This window comes from Coregonus lavaretus (genome assembly GCF_964263955.1).
Source record: "Coregonus lavaretus genome assembly, chromosome: 15".
Taxonomy (NCBI): Eukaryota; Metazoa; Chordata; class Actinopteri; order Salmoniformes; family Salmonidae; genus Coregonus; species Coregonus lavaretus.
In genome coordinates, this window is record NC_140002.1 from 6626897 (window position 1) to 6646067 (window position 19171).

The 19171-nt window shown below is 40.5% G+C and overlaps 1 protein-coding gene across 1 annotated transcript in view; it reads left to right on the forward strand.

The window, feature by feature from the left end:
* The first annotated feature begins 2155 nt into the window (after positions 1 to 2155).
* LOC311142944 (long-chain-fatty-acid--CoA ligase 6-like) overlaps positions 2156 to 19171 on the forward strand; it is a 129338-nt gene continuing 112322 nt past the window's right edge. The window contains exon 1 of the mRNA XM_084178707.1: positions 2156 to 2285. The gene's annotated coding sequence lies outside the window, so the exon portion shown is untranslated. The remainder of the gene's footprint in view (positions 2286 to 19171) is intronic.

Here is a 19171-nt window from a genome sequence, read left to right on the forward strand (position 1 = left end):
TTTATTTGTTTGTTTTGCAGTGGGTCATGTTATGTGACATTGAGTACAAAGAGCCTCTGATTTCCTCAATATAGTTCCTTGATGTTCTGGTTCAAGACTTCATCACAGGACAGCTGTCCGACAGGTGTGTATTACAAAGACAAGTTTGGAAAGAACAAAGAAGAATAACATTCATAAGAACTTCTGTGGTTCTTACGTTGCGTTATCAAAATGAAAAGTATCATGCGACAAAAAGGATGTTATGACTTAACAGTTGATAGACTTGATTTGGAATGGAGCAGTTCACGGGGAATACTTTTCTTACTTCCATATCTTCAAAGTGTATCTGTTCATTTCCAGAAATAATCTAAATAATAAGCCCATTAGAGCTGTTCATAACTTCTTATACCAAAAATGTATGGAATCATCAAGGCCGATGCTTTTTTCCATGATGATGTTACAGACTGTAGCCATCTTCGCCCAGTTATTCACCCCAAACTGGAAGGCATTCAGCGCCATCTTCTTCTTTGTGGGCTTTGGTGGATTCTCCAACTATGTGGTAGCTTATGTGTTAGGTTTGTGACAAACTGTAATAATAAACTAACATTAATTCTTAACTGTCCAACTTCCATGCAAATGTCAGATTTATCCAATAAGCACAATACACCTTTGACCTGTGGGATCTGGTTTGGGCCAAATGTTCATGCCAGCGGTGGCCTCCTTAATCCGTGACAGGAGGTGGCTCTTGGTGCCCTGGACCTGGTCTAACTGTACTACCTAATGTACTGTATGTTTGATTGGTTCATCCCAGAGTCTCCCAGATGGCTGCTGTCTCAGGGAAGATGGGGGGAGGCTGAGGCCATACTGAGAGACGCTGCCAGGAGGAACAGAGTCACAGCACCAGAGGTCATCTTCACTCCCTTAGAGCAGTGGAGGTAAGAAGTTATCTTTATTGAGTAGGTCTAGATTAGAGGCTAGCAGAAAATCTCACACATGCACTATAGCTACAAAGAGTTTGAGTGTTTATTGCCAAAAAAATTACAATACAGATATAGTGACAATAAGGTTATGTGACAAGTGAATTATGGCTACACCTCACAAACGCAGCAAAATTGAGGTTAGAAAGGGGGAAATCCTGAGGTGGGCAGGGAATGTACATTGCTAACTTCAAAGTTTTTAAAACATACATTATTTCTCTCCTACAATCGGTTGAGGACGCCCTTGAAAAGATGGACAAGAAATATAATTTATTGGACATTCTACGGAGCTGCAACATGGACTCAATCATACTAATTTGTTCTCTTTTGTAGTAAGTCGTACTCTCCATTGTATTTGTTTTATTCCTAGATATGTTTAAGATATCAGAGTCTTATCACTCAGTCCAGGCATTAAAGGTAGACTCAGCGTTATGACATTTGCCACGAGCAGCACCGCAGGTATTAAGATAAACTCACTGTCACACATAGTACCTACGCATGTGCACGAGTGTGCTTCACACTGATACAATGTGGTAGCTACTGGGCCAAAACAGTAGATCATTTTAGCCTCATGCTTCAACGCTCTTAGTTGTTGCGGACGTCCCGATATTTTGCTTACTCCCTCAGAACAGCCTCAATTCGTCGGGCATGGACTCTACAAGGTTTCGAAAGCGTTCCAGAGGGATGATGGCCCATGTTGACTCCAATGCTTCCCACAGTTGTGTCAAGTTGGCTGGATGTCCTTTGGGTGGTGGACCATTCTTGATACACACGAGAAACTGTTGAGTGTGAAAGAAAACCAGCAGCGTTGCAGTTCTTGACACAAACTGGTGCACCTGGCACCTACTACCATACCCTGTTCAAAGGCACTTCGATTTTAAGCCTTGCCTATTCACCCTCTGAATGGTACACATACACACTCGATGTCTCAGTTGTCTCAAAGCTTAAAAATCCTTATTTAACCTGTCTCCTCCCCTTTATCTACACTGATTGAAGTGGATTTAACAAGTGACATCGATAAGGGATCATAGCTTTCACCTGGATTCACCTGGTCAGTCTATGTCATTCATGTTTTGTACACTCAGTGTATATTTGCAATATCATCACTAATATGCTTACATTTCCTGAGCTGATCAAAAATCTATTTCCTTTATATAGACGCGCATAGCTTCTATACCAGAGCCCTCCCCCATTCAATCAAAACAAAAAGTGAAAGTAAAATGGACTGCCATTAAAACACAGTGCAAGCCTTTTATACTTGGGTCCCTCAAACGTTATTTATATTTAGGATATTTTACTATGGAATATCATCGTCTCACTGCATTTAAGGTGAGTTTGCATAATGTAAATATCCAAGGATAGGATAAGAATGAATAAGGTCTTAGTGGCTACCTTAGCAATGTTTTCACAGAAGATTGGTAAAAACATGGTTGTGTATTTTGTTGTTGTTTGTGTAAGAATATAATACTGTAATACACTCAATTGTGTATTGATAATAAAGCAGTAATACATGTTCATGCTTTGTTATAAGCTGTTAGCCATATCCTATGTGAGAAAGCAAAAGTAAAAGTGAGGGACTGTAAAGAGGCTGCTAGGAAACTCATCCCCACATACCTTGACTTGCTGTAGGCTAAAACATAAGCAACATTGTTTCATTCAGGCTTTATTATTGATCAGGGTTTAGAATGGATAGGTCCCTTTTTAACATGCATGTCATTTTCAAATACAGCTCTTTGACTGTCGTGTTTTAAGGCGTGTGTGTGTGTGTGCCGTGTGTGTGTGTACTTGCGTGCTGAACGTGTTGCAGATAAATGTGAATATCATTACGTTAAAGTCTCTTTGGTGTCAGAGTTTGTGTATATTGGAACCCTAGGCAAATTGTCACTGGTAGGGTTTAATTTTCCCCATGATGAAATCTGGGAGGGGACTGTGGATCGGTCTCTGTCCGCCCGTTCGTTCGTTAGTCACACGAGATATCTGACAGCACTGGCCTGATTTTGACTAAACTTGGGTGAATTATGCATCTTGCCATAGAGATCCGGCATTTACAAAATTACACTGATTGGCCCAAGGCGGGAGCTATATTAATTAACTGAAATGTGTGAGTAACGCCAGAAAGGAAGAGGAGAAGGGAGAGGGATAACTGGGCCCAAAATCTGTCTTCTCCAGCAGGTGGCATTTTTTCTTTGGCGCATGAAATGGAGTACAGGGAGTGGGTTAGCTAAAGAGACTGTAGGGATTGACTTTCAGGGCTGCCCGCTGGCCCGGCAACATCTGCCGAGCTCACCTGGCCAGTTCATCATGCTTTCATAAGTACATTTGTATTTAATCCTTCACAATCTTCCCAATGTCTGATGCTTCACACTTGTTATCAACCAGCATTTGGTTTCCAAGCAGAGGCACGAATGTCAAAGTCTTCCCTCTGTCTAGAGTGAGTCCTGCCTTAGTAGGCTAGGTCCTGGATACTCACACAGTCTCAGTGGATGTAGGAAGCCAGGAGCGTAGCCACAGGTGGGTAGCCAGGCCCACCCACTCAGCTTGAGCAACAACAAAATATATACAGTACCAGTCAAAGGTTTGGACACACCTACTCATTCAAGGGTTTTTCTTTATGTTTACTATTTTCTACATTGTAGAATAATAGTGAAGACATCAAAACTATGAAATCAAGGCAAAGGGTGGCTATTTGAAGAATCTCAAATATAAAATATATTTTGATTTGTTTAACACATATTTTGATTGTTGACGTTAGAAAGCATCAAGGTAATGAGTTCATGTTTTCATACACCCTAACAAATGCTGGGTTGTTTGGATGACCCATTTGCTGGGTTGTAGGCATTGGGTCACTTAGTTGGGTTGTTTTCTTTAAAAAGAGCAAGGTTGGGTTGTTAATGCTTGGTTATTGAGATATGACCAGTGGGTGGGTTCATTCTCCCACCAAATATAGAACATCAAAGTGATCTGGTAAGCTCATGAATGAGAATTGTTGCAGCTGTGTAACAAGTCTACCAGACAGTGCAGCTGGCGCTGAGTGGAATTACTTTTCGACAAATGGGGAAGGCATTGTGGCTGACCAAAAACGGTGAGTAAAAAGCTAGCTAGCTAACATTACTAACTTTCCATTCAGGTTAAATAGTCGTAGCTATCATAATTACATATCATCTCAGTCATTGAGAATTTTAGGGTATCTTAGTTAGCAAACTAGCTAGCAAACAACCCAATGCATGCTAGCTCAAGCATTAGCTAGCTAGCCAGTGCTGTGTGTGGTAGCAAACATTTTAGGTTTTTGTTAAAGTTTGTATAGCTAGCTATGTCAGTGCCTGTAGAAAGCTTGTCTCCTGTAAGCCTAATGTTAACGTTTCTGTGTGGTGCATTGTTTCACGTCAGTTAGCTCAGACGAGAGCGCTCTAACTCTAAAATCGGAGTAGATAGCCAGAGCGAATTAACGAAAGCACCCGAATGTCCATTGAGAACGCACAACGACTATACCACTTAGCTAAGAATCAAGTCAATAAACGTTGGGTAGTTAGTTAGATAGCATATAGTTAATATACTGGCAAGTTTGATGTATTAGTAGCCTCCTAACGTTAGGTAGCTAGGTAACATACCGGTACATACTGCTGTAATGATATGCGGTTCGTAAGGATAGCGTAGCTAACAAATTGTCAGCCAACATAACGTGCAAGGTAACTTATTTTCTTAACATTTGTCATAATTAGTTAAAGCAATTAATTTGTATCCGCTCTTGTTGGACTATGGCTGCATATTTTCCGCCATTTTCTTTAAATCTGAAAAGGATGTGAAGCCACGCCCATTTTCGGAAGAATTGCATTATGGGCCCTAAAAGCATGGAAATAGTGTCCACTGCTTGTATACTTCTTATTTTTGGTGAATGTAGTACGACATCCGGGAACTTTTGGCATGCTAACTATATCTATACTATGACCAATAAGCATACTATATACTTAATTTACGTCACAAATAGTACGGTTAGTGCGGTTAGTATGAGTATTCGAACACAGCTTAGGTTTCTCACCCGGTTTGGCTAGCTAGACCAGCTAGCTATAGATTTTATTAAGCTAGCTAGGCGTAGTCCCTGTCTCTGAGTTAATTTAACATGGTTGTAGCTAGTTGGCAAGCTTATATCTCATGCTTTTATGGTGGTTCAGTTACTGTATGATTTTTAGCCTAATTGTTTCTGATTTAGCTAGCTAGCTAGTCTCAGTCTGGATACAGACAGTTACTTTAACATTATAATCAAATGAAAATGATTGTCTCAATTGTTCATCGAAGTTTAGGCTATCCATTTTGACTCTCCACTTAAAGATGCACTATGCAGAAATCGCTACGCCATTTCTTGCATGCTAAAATTATAATAGTTCAACTAATTTCAGTTTGTGACAAAACAAGCAAGTATAGTGTAGTCATTGTGCCATTTAAACCGCTGTCAAAAAAAACTAAAAAACTTTCCATAACCAAAATGATTGTATTTTCAGCTGTTTGAAGCTGGTGTACAAAAGTTGCAAAAACAAAGCCTAAAAACGAGAAGCATAGAAATAGGCACATAGAACAGATTCGTAGACTTGCTTTCAATGAGAATGACAGATCTATAACTCACATTTCTATGTACATTTTTTCGGGGTCGCCCTAAAAGTTACATACTGCATCTTTAAACTGTGTTAAAGTTATGTCTTAGTCCCCCACTGCCCAGATACTAGAGGCTGCATGGACCGGAGAGTGCTTCTCCCAGCACCTGTGTACAGAATTCCGGTAGCTACAAATTGAAATGAAATAAAAGCTTGTTATGTCTTTGTTCCCCAGGTACTAAGTAAGTCGCTCTGGATAAGAGCGTCTGCTAAATGACCAATTTATTTTTTTATTTAAAGAAGACATGATCCTGAGAGTGTTTTTCCCACCAGTGTAACGATGTGGAAAGAAGACTGCCCGCCCAAGCATTGATGAGGCCCGAAAGTCATAATGTAGTGTAAGTATACACTGAGTATACCAAACATTCCTAATATTGAGTTGCTATGTTTTGTATACTCAGTGTACATGTGGAATATTGAATACTATTTCATATGTAATACTGTAAACCAGAGGTGGGAAGTAACTCATTACAAATACTCTCATTACTGTAATTGAGTAGTTTATCCAAGTACTTGTACTTTTTTGACGGTTTTTCTAAGTCAGTCATTTTACTTCTACTTGAGTAAAATGTCATTGAAGTAACAGTACTGCTCCTTGAGCAGGCAATTTCAGTGCTCTTCTCACCCCTGCTGTGAACCACACAGAGTGGCTGGACTCAGCTCAATGCAGATGAATGTCCTGTTCACAGCAATGAACTGTATAGGAGTATAGCATGTTCTGAGCAATAGGAAAGGCCACAATGTGTGTGTGTGCATGCGCGCGCGGGCTTCTGCAAGAGTGTGATGAGTGTCTTGATTATTGTTCAACATTTTATAATCATATTCTCTAATCCCCAGGCTGGAACCAATATGGCTGAATATCTCTGTCAGGCGACCAAAAGAACAAGAGACCCGAACCCTTCGTTCTGACTCTCGGGGACAATCGCCTCTACTCCCCTGGCATTCACCATCATGAATGGGCAGGCTCTGGAGCAGAAAGCATGTTTCGTTGTTGTTTTACATGAATACATATTGAAAATGTATACCTGATAGGGGTTCAGTCCCTTTCCCTCAGCTTTAATTGGTAGGGCTGCTGTGATTTTTTAAAATTATGGATTGTACTTCTAAAGTTGTTTTATTTGTGTGTAACTTATTTGTTGTTTATAGTTTGCATGACTTCATTTTGTAGCTGAAATTAATATCTGAAAAAAAGGTATATTTTATTTTATTTACAATTGGTCATGATTGGCCATATGCCATTTTAAGTATTTCATAGACTTTGTAGTAACATTGACTGTTATTGTTAGCAGTATTTCTACCTTTAGAAAATTAAGAGTCTGTAATAGAGAGAAGGTAGAAAAAATAGCCCAGCAATAAAGTAAAAAATAACCCACTGCTGGGTCAAAAAACATAAATAACAATAACCCAGAAAAACAGTAAAAAGAAACCCACTGCTGGGTCAAAATAAGAACATTTTGGGGTCATTCACGTAACCCAAGGTGTTGGGTCATTCACATAACCCAACAATGCTGGGTCAAAATAACCCAATGCTGGGTGTGTACTATAGTGACCCTGCGCTGGGTTACAGAAATTACTCATATTTGGGACATTATTGACACAGCATTTTTTAGTGTGTGCGTTTTTGTGCTTCGGATTGGAAAATTGTGTAGGATAGACTATTGCACAACACCCAATGCTCTTCCTATTTAATTTTTCTGGATATGACAACAACTTACATAGCCTAATGGGCTTATTCACAATATGATCTGTTAATGAAATAACCTGACAAATACATTTTGTTTTCCATGTTACAGCTGCAATTTTAAACAATACAAGGGGCTTGAAGTAGCCTACTTGAACTTGAATTTGGAGCTCAGAAATTCAACTACTGGAATAGTCCTACCTTTGGTACTCAATTTGGTGCTTGAAAGTCCATGTAATTATTGTAGACCATTTATAAGTTCTCATGCTCCCTTATAATGATCTGTGATTTCATTTTTGATCAGTGTTTGTGAGAGATGTGGCCACTTTCGTTTGTTTCCCGCCGCTTCAATTTAAGGGTGTTTCGCCACTCTATTGCGGTAAAACCACGTGCGGTTATTGGAGATTACAACAAGCAATGTTGTCTTCAATTTGGCTTTCCATACAAATCCATCCATTAAAAAAGGAACCTTGTTTTTGGCCACTTTCTCGTTATAAAAATAGTGATGGTGAGATTAATTCAACCGTTATTCATGGTTTTATCATGTGTGTCTGCGTCGGCCACATCGACTACAGAAAAATCGCCACGCATGCATGCATCCATCCAATCTCAAATCAAATCAAATCAGATTTTATAGGCCACATGCGCCGAATACAACAGGTGTAGACATTACAGTGAAATACTTACTTACAGCCCTTAACCAACAATGCATTTATTTTTTATTTAAAAAAGTAAAATAAAACAACAACAAAAAAGTGTTGAGAAAAAAATAGCAGTAGGAAGGCTATATATACAGTGGGGTACCGGTGCAGAGTCAATGTGCGGGGGGCACCGGCTAGTTGAGGTAATATGTACAAGTGGGTAGAGTTAAAGTGACTATGCATAAATAATTAAGAGTAGCAGCAGCGTAAAAAGATGGGGTGGGGGGGCAGTGCAAATAGTTTGGGTAGCCATGATTAGCTGTTCAGGAGTCTTATGGCTTGGGGGTAGAAGCTGTTGAGAAGTCTTTTGGACCTAGACTTGGCACTCCGGTACCGCTTGCCGTGCGGTAGCAGAGAGAACAGTCTATGACTAGGGTGGCTGGAGTCTTTGACAATTTTGAGGGCCTACCTCTGACACCGCCTGGTATAGAGGTCCTGGATGGCAGGAAGCTTTGCCCCAGTGATGTACTGGGCCTTACGCACTACCCTCTGTAGTGCCTTGCGGTCATAGGCCGAGCAGTTGCCATACCAGGCGGTGATGCAAACAGTCAGGATGCTCTCGATGGTGCAGCTGTAGAAGTTTTTGAGGATCTGAGGACCCATGCCAAATCTTTTCAGTCTCCTGAGGGGGAATAGGCTTTGTCGTGCCCTCTTCACGACTGTCTTGGTGTGTTTGGACCATGATAGTTAGTTGGTGATGTGGACACCAAGGAACTTGAAGCTCTCAACCTGTTCCACTACAGCCCCGTCGATGAGTATGGGGGCGTGCTCAGTCCTCTTTTTTTTCCTGTAGTCCACAATCATCTCCTTTGTCTTGGTCACGTTGAGGGAGAGGTTGTTATCCTGGCACCACACGGCCAGGTCTCTGACCTCCTCCCTATAGGCTGTCTCATCGTTGTCGGTGATCAGGCCTACCACTGTTGTGCCGTGGGCAATGTCCACATTATTCTCACATATTTTGGAATGTAATAATAATTTGAATTTCAAGGCATAAACATTTTTTCATTCTTAAAGTGGTAATGGCCTACTTTCTTTGACAGTTTTTGCTTTTTGGGGGGAGGGGGTTCTATATTAGACCCTATATGTACAATTATATAAATGATACAATTGCATAACATTTAGGTCCTTGGAAATTACAATTAAGTGTTTGAAAAAGTCCTTGAATTTGACTTGCCAATGTCTGTATGAACCCTGCTTAAAGGATGTATAGTCCTAGGCCTATGTTGTTGTATAGGTGGCGTTATGGGCCAATTTGGATACATTCACCTTTATTCCTCTAAGTACACATGTTGAACTGCATAAAAAACCATTTTATTTTTGTTTAAAAAAAAATTGAAATGTTGATCCCAATGTCACACATTGGCCCCATTATTTATAGAAAGATCCATGAACTGTAGGCCTATAGAGAGTGGAAAAATCACATGATTTTATTTGTGCCCGTGGGAGTTTTTCTTTGAACATTAAACAAGCAACAAGATCATAGTCTGTGATCTAGCTAATGATTATCCCATTGGGGTAAACAATGCAGAGGAGCTACCCCATGCTTCATCCATGTAGCCACGATGCTGCATCAGACAGGTGATAATGCTGATTGCTAAAATAGCACACCTGCCTGATGTTGCAGCCTGGTCTCATAGACGTAACATAGTAAATGTAAATCCGGGACACTCAAATTAGTATGATATGTTACATTTGGTATGGTCACATAAGACATATGGTTACTTAAGGGAAAAACAAAAGTAGGGTGGATGGGTGGGCTGAGTTGGAATCTCATCACAGACTATTTTAGCTAATTAGCAACTTTTCAACTACTTACTACTTTTTAGCTAGCTACTTTGCAACTACTTAGCATGTTAGCTAACCCTAACCCTAACCCTTTTAGCTAACCCGTCCCCTAACACTAATCTTAACTCTTTAACCTAACTCCTAAACTTAACCCTAACCTTAACCCCTAGCCTAGCTAACGTTAGCCAGCTAGCTAACATTAGCCACCTAGCAAGAAATTGTAACATACACTACCAATCAAAAGTTTGGACACACGTACTCATTCAAGGGTTTTTCTATTTTTTGACTATTTTTTACATTGTAGAATAATAGTGAAGACATCAAAACTATGAAATAACACATAACACATTCTTCAAATAGCCACCCTTTGCCTTGATGACAACTTTGCACACTCTTGGCATTCTCTCAACCAGCTTCATGAGGTAGTCACCTGGATGCATTTCAATTAACAGGTGTGCCTTCTTAAAAGTTAATTTGTGGAATTTATCTCCTTCTTAATGCGTTTGAGCCAATCAGTTGTGTTGTGACAAGGTAGGGGGGTATACAGAAGATAGCCCTATTTGGTAAAAGACCAAGTCCATATTATGGCAAGAACAGCTCAAATAAGCAAAGAGAAATTACAGTCCATCATTACTTTAAGACATGAAGGTCAGTCAATACGCAACATTTCAAGAACTTAGAAAGTTTCTTCAAGTACAGTCGCAAAAACCATCAAGCGCTATGATGAAACTGGCTCTCATGAGGACCGCCACAGGAATGGAAGACCCAGAGTTACCTCTGCTGCAGAGGATAAGTTCATTAGAGTTACCAGCCTCAGAAATTGCAGCCCAAATAAATGCTTCACAAAGTTCAAGGTACAGACACATCTCAACATCAACTGTTTAGAGAGGACTATGTGAATCAGGCCTTCATGGTCGAATTGCTGCAAAGAAACCACTACTAAAGAACACCAATAATAAGAAGAGACCTGCTTGGGCCAAGAAACACGAGCAATGGACATTAGACCGGTGGAAATTTGGTTCCAACCGCTGTGTCTTTGTGAGACGCGGTGTGGGTGAAGGATGATCTCTGCATGTATAGTTCCCACCGTAAAGCATGGAGAAGGAGGTGTTATGGTATGGGGGTGCTTTGCTGTTGACACTGTCTGTGATTTATTTAGAATTCAAGGCACACTTAACCAGCATGGCTACCACAGCATTCTGCAGCGATACGCCATCCCATCTGGTTTGGGCTTAGTGGGACTATCATTTGTTTTTCAACAGGACAATGACCCAACACACCTCCAGGCTGTGTAAAGGCTATTTTACCAAGAAGGAGAGTGATGGAGTGCTGCATCAGATGACCTGGCCTCCACAATCCCCCGACCTCAACCCAATTGAGATGGTTTGGGATTAGTCGGACGGCAGAGTGAAGGAAAAGCAGACAACAAGTGCTCAGCATATGTGGGAACTCCTTCAAGACTGTTGGAAAAACATTCCAGGTGAAGCTGGTTGAGAGAATGCCAAGCGTGTGCAAAGCTGTCATCAAGGCAAAGGGTGGCTATTTGAAGAATCTCAAATTTTGTTTAATACTTTTTTGGTTACTACATGATTCCATATGTGTTATTTCATAGTTTTGATGTCTTCACTATTATTCTACAATGTAGAAAACAGTAAAAATAAAGAAAAACCCTTGAATGAGTAGGTCAAATCAAATCAAATCAAAATCAAATTTTATTGGTCACATGCGCCGAATACAACAGGTGCAGACATTACAGTGAAATGCTTACTTACTGCCCTTAACCAACAGTGCATTTATTTTAAACAAAAAAAGTTAGAATAAAACAACAACAAAAAAAGTGTTGAGAAAAAAAGAGCAGAAGTAAAATAAAGTGACAGTAGGGAGGCTATATATACAGTAAAATAAAGTGACAGTAGGGAGGCTATATATACAGGGGGGTACCGTTGCAGAGTCAATGTGCGGGGGCACCGGCTAGTTGAGGTAGTTGAGGTAATATGTACATGTGGGTAGAGTTAAAGTGACTATGCATAAATACTTAAGAGTAGCAGCAGCGTAAAAAGGATGGGGTGGGGGGGCAGTGCAAATAGTCCGGGTAGCCATGATTAGCTGTTCAGGAGTCTTATGGCTTGGGGGTAGAAGCTGTTGAGAAGTCTTTTGGACCTAGACTTGGCACTCCGGTACCGCTTGCCGTGCGGTAGCAGAGAGAACAGTCTATGACTAGGGTGGCTGGAGTCTTTGACAATTTTGAGGGCCTTCCTCTGACACCGCCTGGTATAGAGGTCCTGAATGGCAGGGAGCTTTGCCCCAGTGATGTACTGGGCCGTACGCACTACCCTCTGTAGTGCCTTGCGGTCAGAGGCCAAGCAGTTGCCATACCAGGCGGTGATGCAACCAGTCAGGATGCTCTCGATGGTGCAGCTGTAGAATTTTTTGAGGATCTGAGAACCCATGCCAAATCTTTTTAGTCTCCTGAGGGGGAATAGGCTTTGTCGTGCCCTCTTCACGACTGTCTTGGTGTGTTTGGACCATGATAGTTCGTTGGTGATGTGGACACCAAGGAACTTGAAGCTCTCAACCTGTTCCACTACAGCCCCGTCGATGAGAATGGGGGCGTGGTCAGTCCTCTTTTTTTTCCTGTAGTCCACAATCATCTCCTTTGTCTTGGTCACGTTGAGGGAGAGGTTGTTGTCCTGGCACCACACGGCCAGATCTCTGACCTCCTCCCTATAGGCCTCCCTGTAGGTGTGTCCAAACCTTTGACTGGTACTGTATATGTTTTGCTAATTCGTAACATATAGTAAGTTTTACAAATTTGTAACGTATTGTACATTTTGCAAATTCGTAACATATAAAACGAATTGTAATTCATAACATATCATACAAAATGGGTGATGGACATCCACAAATTAATACATACCATATGAAACATAACATATCACACTAAATGGAGTGTCTCGGATTTACATGGACCATGTACAGGTCCTAAATATATTGCTTTTTATCAATATGTTATTGGGCTCATTTCTGGAGGTTACATTACATCTTAAACGGTTTAATATATGCTATATGTCATCATTGAGAGGCGGGGATGTTATTTTTATTTTTATTTTTTTATTTTTACAATCAGCATAAATATCTGATGTTATGGCTATAATATAAGGTACTTGCCCATACTGCAAATGAAAGATGAAATCACCCAAGATTGAAATTCTGCGTGTGTAACTTGCTTTCACGTGATCTTGGCCCGGGACTAGTGCTTAATTTGTAAATCGGGAGGTGCCGGAACAAAAAGTGAGCGCGAGAAGGGGTGACCTGGGGAGTTCTGAAGTTCCGGAACGCATGAGAAAAAAAAAATCAGCTTTATAATAAAGCATTGCATGCATATCATCGCATTTGCGTGGTGGCATAGAGCAGTAGAGCAGAGGCACTTGCAGAAGTTGCACACATGGGGTCCGGGGAATATGTGGCCTTTTATAAACGCATTTCATGCAATTCTACTTCATTTTACATGACTGGAGACTTTGGCAGAATCTTTTTTAATACCGCACAAATGATCGAAATGGCAGACTACTTTAACACTGACAAACTGAGAATCTGAGATCAATAAAAACGACCTTGTCTTGAATCCATCAATAGCCTAGCCCTAGGCCTAGGTGTGTGGAGACATATTGTAGACTACAATATGAGAAGGAAATTATAGTCCTAAAAATGCTTTCCAGTTTCACTGACTCACCCAATGATGCACAACTCACTCACTGGTGATGGCAGATACGCTCGTGCCAAAAGCCTATCTCTCTCTTGTTTTACTTAGTAAAACAATATTTGGAAGTTGGTCAAATATTTTGGTAGCCTACAGCATAGACTTCTCATTTCAGCAGGAGCCATTTGCTTTCCAACCGGTGTTTTCCTTCGATTGTATTTTAAATATTGCGAAAGGCCTGTTTTGTCTGCATGCTGTTTTTTCACCTGACATATTTGCGGCACGTTCCCGACAGTAGGCTATTCCTTGTTATTGGGCTACAGTCAACAGCTCAGCTTTAAAAAATAAAATAAACTATTGATCTCTGTGGCAAAATTGTAGGCCTTCTAGTAGGCTATTCTGAATTATTTCATTTATTTCTGAACAGACAGCAGTAATAATCTAACTTTGTATGTATTTACATTTATAAAGGGTGCTGCAGTTCCTTCAGAACCCTTCGCGCGATTCTATAAGGAAATAAATGATGAAGTGCAACGCTGGAGAGATGAGAGTTACAGGCTCATGTCTATCAGTGCAGAGAGGGAGAGAGATCAAATAAAGTGAATCTCATTCTAGTTATGTGAGCGATACTGTCGCGCTTCTCACACAGCCACCGCCACGCGTTGGTCTCAAACACAGGTTACAATGTTACGCAAACCATAAACCCGGGCCGGCCCAACAATATTAGGCTCGGGCTGAAAATCTACCTTTTCACATTACGTTTTTTTTTGTGGGGGCAGAATAATTAACGAAGAGTCAACTCGAATTAACTTTGATCGCTTTTGTTAGAATTGTTACATTGCAAAAAGTGACAATTATTTTTCATGCCATGAGAGGTACCGGATCCGGCCAAATAGGTTCCGGAACAAAACAGTCCAAAACGGAGAACAGGATCCGGGTCAAATTAAGTACTGCCGGGCGGGGACAGTAATTTTCACTTCGCAATAGCCCCGTGTGGCACTGGCAAATGTATCTGAATGTCAAGGCCTGGACTGGTACCCAGGCTAACTGCCTTCCATTTTTGAAGACATTTAAATGTTTAGATCGGCCTCTTGTGTATCTGGTCAATATAATGACAATCTGCATCATTCGTGGGGGACGACATGTTTACTGTTGCCTTGTTTAAATGTGTAGGGTACGGTTTTATTAATTCCCAAATATTCTGTGTAGGCTGGCCCATTGATTAATTTATTAAATCAATGCATCATATTAAATCTTTCCTTGTGACATATGTGATTGATGCAACAACATTGGCTTTTATTGGCAAGAAATGCACAACTTCACACAGGCTAAATAACTATTTCATAAAAGACCACAAGATGTCGCCAATAGTATACTCTAAAAACATTGCTTGCCCTTAAACCTGTTCTTGCGAGGACTCGGCTCCTCGACTCTAGTTCAGTTTATAACAATGAAAACACAGATAAACTAATCTTAACCAGGTGTCATGTGGTTATTACCATGACAGTATTGTTCTTGTGAAACAATTTGTGTGTGGTACTTGCATGACTGTGAAGAGAGACATGGTGTTTTGGATGGCTGGTTTTGTCACTAAGCCTAAAGTTGGTTAGAAATGGCATGCTTGTCTACAATGCACTGGTAGGCATTTGTGTATGCAGGTAATCATCTTGAATTATAAGTAAAGACCTATTACAGGTATCAAAGTCAGCATGATGATCTCTCACTCTATTTGTATGATGGAGCCAGAACACTGAGTGATGTGTTTTTATAGAGTTTTGCATGTGTGGAACACTGCCAAGCAGGATGTTTGTCTTAACTGTAAGGCAGTGATAGTGATCAAGGTAATTGTGACCAACTAGGTCCGAAAATGCAATGCACCCAGACTTGTGAGACAGAATTCCAATCATGTGAAGTCTAGTACTTTGTAATCCTGATTTGTAGCAGTCTACAGGTATTCACCTCAAACAATTAGCCCACAGAAAACAAACTATATCCTGCTTAAATCCACATTCAGATTCACATCAAGGATCAATCAAGTCTTTCATAACAAACATTTTTTTTATGCTGCTGATGTATAGTGATCGTGGCCTAAATAGCACATCTTTGGTATGTGTGTCAAGTCAGCCACTGATATATAGCCTAGTTGTTTTGTAAGTGTAAACAGTAACTGGGCTGAGCCATTGCAGTAATTATCATAATTATAGTTGTATTGTCTCTGTCGTCATCATACACATTGAAAACAACTGTCCATGACATGGTTAGCCTATTGTGAGGTCTTTGTTACTGGAATGTCACTATGACACTGTTTGGCATTACTGTCTGAGAGGGATACACATTACAGCTGCTGGATAATCACATGTCCGTTAACGTTCCGTTTTCTATAGATGGGTTGCTTGTTTAGCAACAAAACTGACGCGTACACAACTATTGGGCAAAACAGACCGGGTTGGCTTAGTTTGTTGACAACATGTAAACTATATTTCGTCTCCAATGTTTTTTGAAAACATACAAAAATTGGCACAAAGAGCACAAAACAATTGTTGTCTCTCAAATACATCGTTATAGTTATTGGTTATCTAGCTAGCGAATATTTGGCCATATTAGCATTGACATGAAATCAGTCAAAACACCTCAAAACAAGACATGGTAAGATGAAACTACCTGAAACGAGCCATTTATGATTCCCAACATGGCAGTTTCTTGTCATTGTTGTTAGCTATCTGGCCATCCAGAATCACAACAACACACGGACTTCTGCCCCATTGAAGTGTGCACATACATTTCGTCACATTCTCAGCTAACCCTATCTATAGAAGAAAAAAACCGTAGCAAACAAAACATAATGATACTTGACAATGAATGGAAGCCTCCCCATGTGAACAATTAAGGGTGGATTCCAAATGGAGTGTTTCTTGTAAATGCCTCTGTCTTCTTCTCAGTGGCAACACTCCCTGGTCACAGGCCCACACTGCAGCCTTAGGAAAAGTCACGTGATTTTCAATAAATTGGATCTGTAATTTAGAGCAGAAGTCACCGCCTGCTACAGACCAAAAAAGTGCTGCCATTTGAGTTTGTCATACTGTAAGTTAGTTGTATTTATTGTATTACTCTCAAAACATCATGATACTTGGCAATGAATGGAAGCCACCCCAGGTGAACCGCGTTCGATTTATCAGGTCTGAGGGAGGATGAAGAAAGGTTCAAGGTTGTAATTTGGATACCTTGTATAATATCTGATTTATCCCCAAATAGTTTTTGTGGTTTTGTTTTTCACTTCTGCTACTGTATTTTTTAATTCTGGTTTCTGCACGTGATTATGATGTTTCAACACTTGAGTGGTCACCAATGATACTTGTTCTAATTAATTTAGCCTTAAGATGCTTTTGGGAAACCGGCCCCAAGTCTTTGTAGGGATTTTGGGTTGAAATAAATACTTATTTCTGTTGTTTAGCTAAGTTTATATGCATAGAGTATTGCTGCCTTGACACTGACTTTTCACATTTCTCACATGCTTAGAAGCACTTCAATGAGACCTGAAAGCAGTTTTTGCGACATGAACTTCAAATAAAATAAAATAAAATTGTATTTGTCACATGCGCCGAATACAACAGGTGTAGACCTTACCATGAAATGCTTACTTACAAGCCCTTAACCAACAATGCAGTTCAATAAATAGAGTTAAGAAAATATTGACTAAATAAACTTTTTTTTATATATATTTTTTTACAAAAATCAAAAAGTATCACAAGGAAATTACACCACAGTAACGAGGCTATATACAGGGGGTACCGGTACCGAGTCAATGTGCGGGGGTACATGTTAGTCAAGGTAATTTGGGGAGGGGGGGGGTCAATGTAAATAGTCCGGTTGGCCATTTGATGAATTGTTCAGCAGTCTTATGGCTAGCCTTTTGGTCCTAGACTTGGCGCTCCGGTACCGCTTGCCGTGCGGTAGCAGAGAGAACAGTCTATGACTTGGGTGACTGGAGTCTTTGACGATTTTTTGGGCCTTCCTCTGACACCGCCTAGTATATAGGTCCTGGATGTCAGGAAGCTTGGCCCCAGTGATGTACTGGGCTGTATGCACTACCCTCTGTAGTGCCTTACGGTCAGATGCCGAGCAGTTGCTATACCAGGCGGTGATGCAACAGGTCAGGATGCTCTCGATGGTGCAGCTGTATAACTTTTTGAGGATCTGGGGACCCATGCCAAATCTTTTCAGTCCCCTGAGGGGGAAAAGGTGTTGTCGTGCCCTCTTCACAACTGTCTTGGTGTTTTTCATACACAGAGAGTATGATATATATACACATGACTGTGGTGGGAGGCCTTTGTTCAGTGTCACAACGCTTCCTTTTTTTGGACCAATTTTTTGTTGTTGTCATTTTTTCGTTGGGTTTACAGTTACAGTATTTAAATTCATATAATTTCATATTCCAATATTTTCTATTAGTTATCTCATACATTGTACCTGTGGGCTGTCACTCAGATGAAGAAGAATACAAAAAGAATACAAAATAAATAAAATAAACATTAGAAAAGTTTAAGTAATAATACATTCAGTATCCTTAATAATTTATTTATTTTTTAAAGTGGGCCTCCACCCCCAGCCTCCCATCCCATCCCATCCCATTCCACCAACCCCACCCAGCCAACATGTCTCCATCCAATCCCCCCACTCCCGGAAGCCATGTTTTCCACCCCTTCCCATCCCCTCGTAGCAACTAGGGTTGCTTGTCAGTCACCCAAGACCCCCACCCCCCTCCCGACAACAAGTGTCACGATGCTTCGTGTGTCACCATGTTAAAGACAGGCCACTCTCTTAGTTACATAATGAGGCCTAGGGGCCTACTACAGATGATATGAGCTTCCTGTGCAGTCCACATGGTCATACATGGGAACTGCATGCTCAGATAAGGCCTTATTCCCAAAGACTCAATGTCAATCAGCAACTTGATGGATTTTGTTTATCCATCCTACTCTTGATCTCACAATTTACTAAAAGGGAAGGCCTACTTGAACTGATATACTACTGTAAAATGTATGAAGACTGTATCTTCTTTTTACGTCTGCAAAGAACACTGTTGCATGTTACAAGGATATTTTTTACATCCTTTTTACACTCTGAGGTTACGCTCAGAGTATGAAAATCTGCATTTACAGATCAATAGCTATACTCTTGGTAGAAAGTTAAGCTACAATGGCATCATCCATGATATGTTCTGTATTCAGATCAACATTGCATAATGATCTATAAATTGGCAATTTGGTCATATAGCCTGCAAACCGCACCAATGTGTTGTGTTAATGCAGTAGTCTTTATACTCTGCACCCTATTTACCATAACAGCCCTGCTTTAAATTCCAACAGATGCAATGTACATTTTTTTTTTTTGATAAACTTTATCAACCCACGCCCTTCCACTACATTATAGATGTCACACTGGCAATGCCAGACATTCCTGGTCTCTGTGTGTTTCAGAAAGGAGTCTCTGGTTTTTCCAGTAAATCAGCAGACAGACGCAGAGGCTGCATCCCAAATGGCACCCTATTCCCTGTATAGTTCACTACCTATAGAGCTCTGGTATAAAGTAGTACACTATTTAGGGAATAGGGTGCCATTTGGGAGGCAGGGAGACTAAGAGCCTGAATCACCAAGGGATCTCTTTCTTCTTCTCAGCCTGCTCTCAGCTCTTTGGCTGTCACC